This window comes from Capra hircus, chromosome 14, assembly GCF_001704415.2.
Source record: "Capra hircus breed San Clemente chromosome 14, ASM170441v1, whole genome shotgun sequence".
Taxonomy (NCBI): Eukaryota; Metazoa; Chordata; class Mammalia; order Artiodactyla; family Bovidae; genus Capra; species Capra hircus.
Genome location: NC_030821.1, coordinates 28,879,095 through 28,886,498, shown reverse-complemented (window position 1 = coordinate 28,886,498; position 7,404 = coordinate 28,879,095). Strand labels below are relative to the sequence as shown.

At 33.6% G+C, this 7,404-nt stretch overlaps 1 non-coding gene across 1 annotated transcript; it reads right to left on the bottom strand.

The window, feature by feature from the left end:
- TRNAE-UUC lies at positions 2,286 to 2,358 on the bottom strand. The gene has a single exon. It is a non-coding gene; the product is annotated as a tRNA-Glu (tRNA).

Genomic DNA, 7,404 nt, shown 5'->3' with positions numbered 1-7,404 from the left:
GATAATACTCATAATAATGTTTTATATTATTCTTAACATTGATTATGGGTTGCCACTCTTAATTCACAGATTAATTTTTACTACTTATACACACAGAGTTTATCAAGATAAAGACTGAATTTGTATGTAATTAGGTCTTCCTTAAGTTTTTCTTGTTCATACATGAACAGATATGATTCTCTTCAAGTAATCTCACACATTCCTTGACTAGTTAGTTCCCTGTCCTTTTTTCTTCATCTCTGTCTTTGTATCATTGATAATAACTCTGAACATGTACATCATATTCTCATGTGGGCATTGTTTAGATGTACTATGAATAGTGAAACAGAGAGGAAAGCTATGATAGCATCAATATCAATGGAATGACTGCTGCTAGGTAAAGTGGAAAGTGGTAACTTTATGACAAAATTTGTGATCTTAAGATAAAAAATCTCTCCAAAGCTGATCCACTAAATTCAGCAACTCAGGTATGGGTATTTTTAGGTGCAATCCTTATCATGTGCTAACTTCAAATGAATATTGATATTTTTGCATCCTATTTTTCATATTTATTTTAAATATTCAGAATATATTTAATTGTATTAAGAATATTTAATTTATTGATTATTTTGAATATAATTGTTAATATATTTTAATTAGGCAATTACACATATTTCTTTTCATTCTTTTTTAAAATGATATTTTGGCTCAGTGCATATGTTCATTTAGTTATAGATGGTAATAATTTTATAAAATTCTAAAATATATCATTGGAAATTCTATTTGGATTGTAATAATTTCATGGATTATTTCAGAAGATAATTTTCCAGTTAAGAAGATAATATGTAGATTTTCCATGTTTTCCATGTAAAGAAAGTGGTAGGTTTCTCCATTTATTTCCAGATTATTTTTTCAGTTCTAAATAAACTATTGTAGGTTTTTCTGTGTAGGAATACTACTTTGATGGAAAATCTACATATTCTTTCTACATTGTCTATATATCATTTTGCTTGGAAATCACTGATGTGTATATATTTGATTACAGTATGTCCTTTAAATAAAATTCATTTATTATCTGTATTACTTTTAAAAATAGTTTTCTCTTGGATTCTTCAATTAAGATACCTTAGAATACATTAGTATATTTATCATTTATTTATTATAGTAAGAATAGATTATATGAGATAAACTTTGAACAAAGTTTTAAGTGTACATTATTATAAACTACAGACACAGTGTTATGTAGAAAATATCTTAGTCATTTCTCATAACTGAAACTTTATACCCATTAAACAGCAGCTCCTCATTTCCTGCTATTTCCTACCAGTCCCTGGCAACATTTTACTTTCTCAGTTCTTATTCAAAGTTGATAAATATACCTCACCTTGTCAAGTCCCAGGATATGGCCATTTTCTAAAATGCAATTACTCCACAAAATTCAGGTCCTGCATCATATTCTGCCTGCCCTGAGAAAATAACCACTGACAATGCTACCTAAATGCTCCCTGTACTACTGGACTTAATCATTTAGTTTGTCCCTTTTTAGAATTATTATTTTTCATTTATTTATCGTCTTTTCCTAATCATTAATAGAAAGTCTGTCTTGTTTTTCTTTGTATTTTTGGTACATAGCACACAGGTAGTTCAAAATAATAGTAATTCTAATTGACTAATCAACATAACAGGCTTTGCCTTTCAACTGGCAGATTTCATACATTTTCTTCAAATAATCCACTAATAAATGTATTTTTAAAATCTTCTGTATTATTGACTGATTTCTGATTTTTAATTATTATTCATTCCTTTCTGTTTTTTCTATACAAAGTGTATTTTTGTTTGCTGAGGAAACCACTTTTTAAAAAATTCTTTACAGAGTTAATGTGAAATACATAGTATATCTTATGTTCTTTCAATTTAAACGAGAGGCTTAACATCTTATTATTATTTTCTTATTGACAGTCATCATGTATTTTGATCTTAATTATCACATTTACATTTTTATTGTTCTACTATGCTGTTCTGTGCAAGTCATGTCCAACTCTATGTGACCCCATGGATTGTACCCCACCAGGCTTCTCAGTTCATAGAGTTATCCAAGCAAGAATACTAGAGTGGGTTGCCATTTTCTTCTCCAGGGAATCTTCCCAACCCAGGGATTGAACCCAGGTCTCCAGCATTGCAGGCGGATTCTTTACCATCTGAACCACCAGGGAAGCCCATTGTTATATGATATCTTCTTTCAAAAACATATTTTAAATTTAATTTTATTCTATTTTTGGTTGTGCTGTATAGCTTGTGGGATTTTAGTTCCCTGACCAGGGATTGAACCTGTGTCACAGCAGTGAAAGTGCTGAGTCCTAACCACTGGACCACCGGGAAACTCCCTGAAAACATATTTTTAAGGAGATTTATAAAATGTTTTATTTAAGATAGTTATTTCTGCAAACAGAAGCATTATTATTTTATTAGTTAACTAAAAATACTTAAAAATAAATTCATCAATAAATTTGCAGAAAACCTAATCTTGAGGATGAAAAATTTTGGCAAGCTGAAAAAGTTATGGTCTATTAATGGAAAGCATTAAAAACATTAAAAATAATATATACAATCATACAATACCAATATGATTACCATCCTTTCTCATAAAATGAGATATGTTACCATATGCCAAAATGATACTGATACAATAAAAAAAAATTATATAGGAACAGCTTAGTTAGCAATAACATCACTTACTTAGAACATGTAATTCTAAAATCAAGTTTGCATGTAATTTCCTGCTTGATTTATTCTATGACTCCTTAACTTTTACAGGGTAATACATAATTTCTGCACTCTAATTTCATTATTTTTAGCTAGTATTTCAAGCAGGCATGCACACATGTGAACACAAATGCATACACACACATAAATGCTTGCAATACTGTTCTCTTGCACACACTCTTTAAATACTCCTTTCCACAAGCATTTTCAAATGATATGGTGATAAATATATGGTGATAAAGTTCTTACAGTTTTATTTCTACTCACCAACTGTTTTTTACTGAATATTTTCTTTTTGACCTCTCTAAAGAATTCTCTGCAAGGAGATCAAACCAGTCAATCCTAGAGGAAATAAACCCTGAATATTCATTGGAAGGACTGATGCCTAAACTGAATGAAGCTCCAGTATTTCGGCCACTGGATGTGAAGAGCTGACTCATTAGAAAAGACCTTGATGCTGGGAAAGATTAAAGGCAGGAGGAGAAGGGGACGACAGATGATGAGATGGTTGGATGACAACAGTGACTCAATGGACATGAGTTTGAGCAGGCTCCAGTAGTTGGTGATGGACATGAGTTTGAGTAGGCTCCAGTAGTTGGTGATGGACAGGGAAGCCTGGCATGCTGCAATCTATGGGGTCACAAAGAGTTGGGCACGACTGAGCAACTGAACTGACTGAAAGAATTCTTACACAAAAGTAAAATTTATAAATGTGCAGTGACAAATTTCAGGTGTATTAATTTATATGAAGAGTCATTTATGAATAGACTTCTCAATGACCTAAGTGCGATTTTTGGTCATTTAACTTACATACTTAGCACATGAGTTTATAATTTTAGAAAAGGAATAGTGGAGAGAGAATACAATCAAATACAACTCCTTAATTTGTCAATTAAAGGACTATAAGAACATAGTTTGGGATAACATGTAAAATAGCATTTAGATAAATACAATGATGAAAATATTTGCTAGTTTATACTCAGAGGAAAAATATACATTGACATCTGACTTCTCAAAAAGGATAAAAACAAAGTAAAAATCAGATAAAATACACAAAAATATGGATTGCCATTTTTGAAATCTTGAAAAAAATAACTTATGTCCATCAAAATTATCCCTAAGAAATGAACACTCCTCAGAAGAAACTTCTGGGCCCACAAGTTTTAACCAAACATCTAAAGAAAGCTAACATCATATTTACACATTATTTAAAAAAAAAAAAAAAACGGAAAAAGGATACTTCCCACTTCATTTTATGAGTCTGTTATTACCCTAATACCAAAACTAGACAATCAGTACAAAAAGAGAAAAAAAAAACAAAAAAACAAAAAAAAACCTCTCCAAGCCCATATTGCTCATAAACTCCCATGCAAAATGCATTAAAAAATTAGTAAATTAAATTTAGCAATGTATAAAAGGAATTTATGTATGAAGGCTAAATCAGGTTCTACATTTATTGTTGTTGTTCTCTGTAAACAGGTACTTCTTACTTCTTTGTTTCTAGTTTGGATGTCTTTTATTTCTATCTCTTGTCTGATTGTTTGGATTAGGACTTCTAGTATGTTAAACAGAAGTGTCAAGGATGGGCACTGGATCTTGGAGGAGAAGTTTTCAGTTCCCTACCCTCATACCTGGAAATGAAGTCACAGGCTCACAACCAACTAATCTTCAGCAAGTTTGCTAATAATATACAATGGAAAAAGGATAAAATCTCTTCAACAAATTGTGTTAGGAAAACTGGATGTTCACATGCAGAACAATGAAATTGAACACTTATCTCACACCATATACAAAAAAAAAAAATCCTTCAAATGATTAAAGTTAAGCAAAATCCCTGAATCCATAAATTTACCAAAAGAAAACATGGAGAATATTTTTCTTTTTCACACTGGTTTTAGCAACTATATTTTGGATACGATACCAAAAGAACAGGCAACCAAATTAAAAATAATCAAGTCTGATAGCATCAAACTATTAATAAAAAGCTTCCACAGAGCAAAAGAAACAATCAACAGAGTAAAAAGGCAATTTACTAAATGGGAGAAAACATTTCAAACCCTGTATATGATAATTTCCAGAATATATAAGGAACTCATACAACTCAATACTGAGAAAACACACTGATCAAACAGTGGGCAAAAGATTTGAATAGATATTTCTCCAAAGAAAATATACAAATGGTGGCCGATAGGCATATCAAAGATTCTCTACCTTGTTAATCATCATTGAAATGCAAATCAAAACAACAGTGAGATATCACCTCACACCTGTTAGGATAGCTATTAAAAAGTCAAAAGACAATAAATTTCAGCAAATTTGTGGAGAAATTGAAACATTTCTACATTATTGGTAGGAAAATAGAACAGTAAGTGTCCGTATGTGAAGGGTTAATAGGGTAGCAGAGATGTGCCTGCAAACGGGTCTCTCTGCTCAGGCTGAGCGTCCTTGCATACGAGGCGTTCTGCCAAAGAGTCTGGACACAGCCTTGAGTTTGATGGTCCCTTGCAAATGAGGGAGCATTCCCTTCTTGAGATAAGAAGGAGATGAGGGCTTTGGGCAGACTCCAGTAGACAGAGATTTCACTCCCCTTTGCTATACGATAACATGTATGCACCTGCACTGTACTGAAAAGGCTTATTCTTACAGTCTGGAATTCTGCCTAAGGAGGGCTTTATAATAATAAACGGCAATTAGTTTGCCCAGTTGTTCCTCTGGCCAGAGTGGTGTCCTGTCTGTCTTTTGTATGTCTTGTATGCTTTATGTCATTTCACTCGTGATCTCCAGAAATCTCCTACAAGTATGGAAAACAGTTTTGAGGCTCCTCAAAAATTTAAAGATAGAACTATTATGTACTCCCACTCCTGTGTATCATCCAAAAGAACTACAATTAGGATCTCAAAGAGATAGCTGCAATCTCATGTTGCTGGTATGAAATTTCACAATAACCAAGATATGGATACCAAGCAAATGTTCATCAACAGATGGATAAAGAAAATATGCTATAGGAGAATTTCTTGGTGGACTAGTGGTTAAGACTCCATGCTTCCACTGTAGAAAGTCCAGGTTCGATTCCTGGTTGGGGAACTAGAATCCTGCAAGCGGTGTGGTGCAGCCAAATAAAAAAAAAGAAAGAAGAAGAAAACATGGTGTATGTGTGTGTGTGTGTATATATATATATATATGAACAGTATTCAACCTTTAAAAAGAAGAAAATCTGCAGTTTACAGCAATATGGATGAACTTTGAAGACCTGTATTAACTGAAACAAGTCAAAGGGAAAATACAACTATATAAGGCATTTAAAATAGTCAATGATATAGAATTAGACAACAGAATAGCTGTTACACTGGATGAAGAAAGGGGTACATGGAGAGCTGCTGTTCAATATAGCTAGAGTAATACAAGATGAGTAAGTTCCAGAAATCTACTATACAAAGTATCCGTAGTTAACAATAAGGCATTTTGTACTTAAATCCAGTGAAAAAAGCCAGTAAAAAAAGGTCACATCCTCTATGCACCCGTTTTTATAATCTTTGCAAAATGATGAAATTACAGAGATAGAGAACAGATTCAGTTCAGTTCGATCGCTCAGTGAAGTCTGACTCTTTGTGAACTCATGGACTGCAGCATGCCAGGCCTGCCTGTCCAACATCAACTGCTGGAGTTTACTCAAACTTATGTCCATTGAGTTGGTGATGCCATTCAACCATCTCATCCTGTCATTCCTTTCTCCTGCCTTCAATCTTTCCCAATATCAGGGTATTTTCAAATGAGTCAATTCTTCACATCAGGTGGCCAAAGTATTGGAGTTTCAGCTTCAGCATCAGTCCTTCCAATGAATATTCAGGACTGATTTGCTTTATGATGGACTCATTGGATCTGCTTGCAGTCCAAGGGACTTTCAAGAGTCTTCTCTGACACCACAGTTAAAAAACATCAATTTTTTCGGTGCTTACCTTCCTTTATAGTCCAACCCTCACACCCATACATGACTACTGGAAAAAACATAGCTTTGACTAGATGGACTTTTGTTGGCAAAGTAATGTCTCTGTTTTTTTTAATATGCTATCTAGTTTAGTCATAATTTTCTTCCAAGGAGCAAATGCCTTTTAATTTCATGGCTTCAGTCACCATCTGCAGTGATTTTGGAGCCCCAAAATATAAAGTCTCTCACTGTTTCCACTGTTTCCCCATCTATTTGCCATGAAGTGATGGATGCTGAGTTTTAAGCCAACTTTTTCTCTCCCCTCTTTCACTTTCATCAAGGGGCTCTTTAGTTCTTCACTTTCTGCCATAAGGGTGGTATCATGTGCATATGTGAGGTTATTGATATTTCTCCTGCCTATCTTGATTCCAGCTTGTGCCTCATCCAGCCCAGCATTTCTCATGATGTACTCTGCATATAAGTTGAACAAGCAGGGTGACAATATACAGCCTTGACATACTCCTTTCCCAATTTGGAACCAGTCTGTTGTTTCATGTCCAGTTCTCACTGTTGCTTCCTGACCTGCATACAGATTTCTCAGAAAGGAGGTCAGGTTGTGTGTATATTCCCATCTCTTGAAAGAATTTTCCACAGTTTATTGTGATCCACACAGTCAACGGCTTTGGCATAGTGAATAAAGAAGCATTAGATGTTTTTCTGGAACTCTTGTGCTTTTT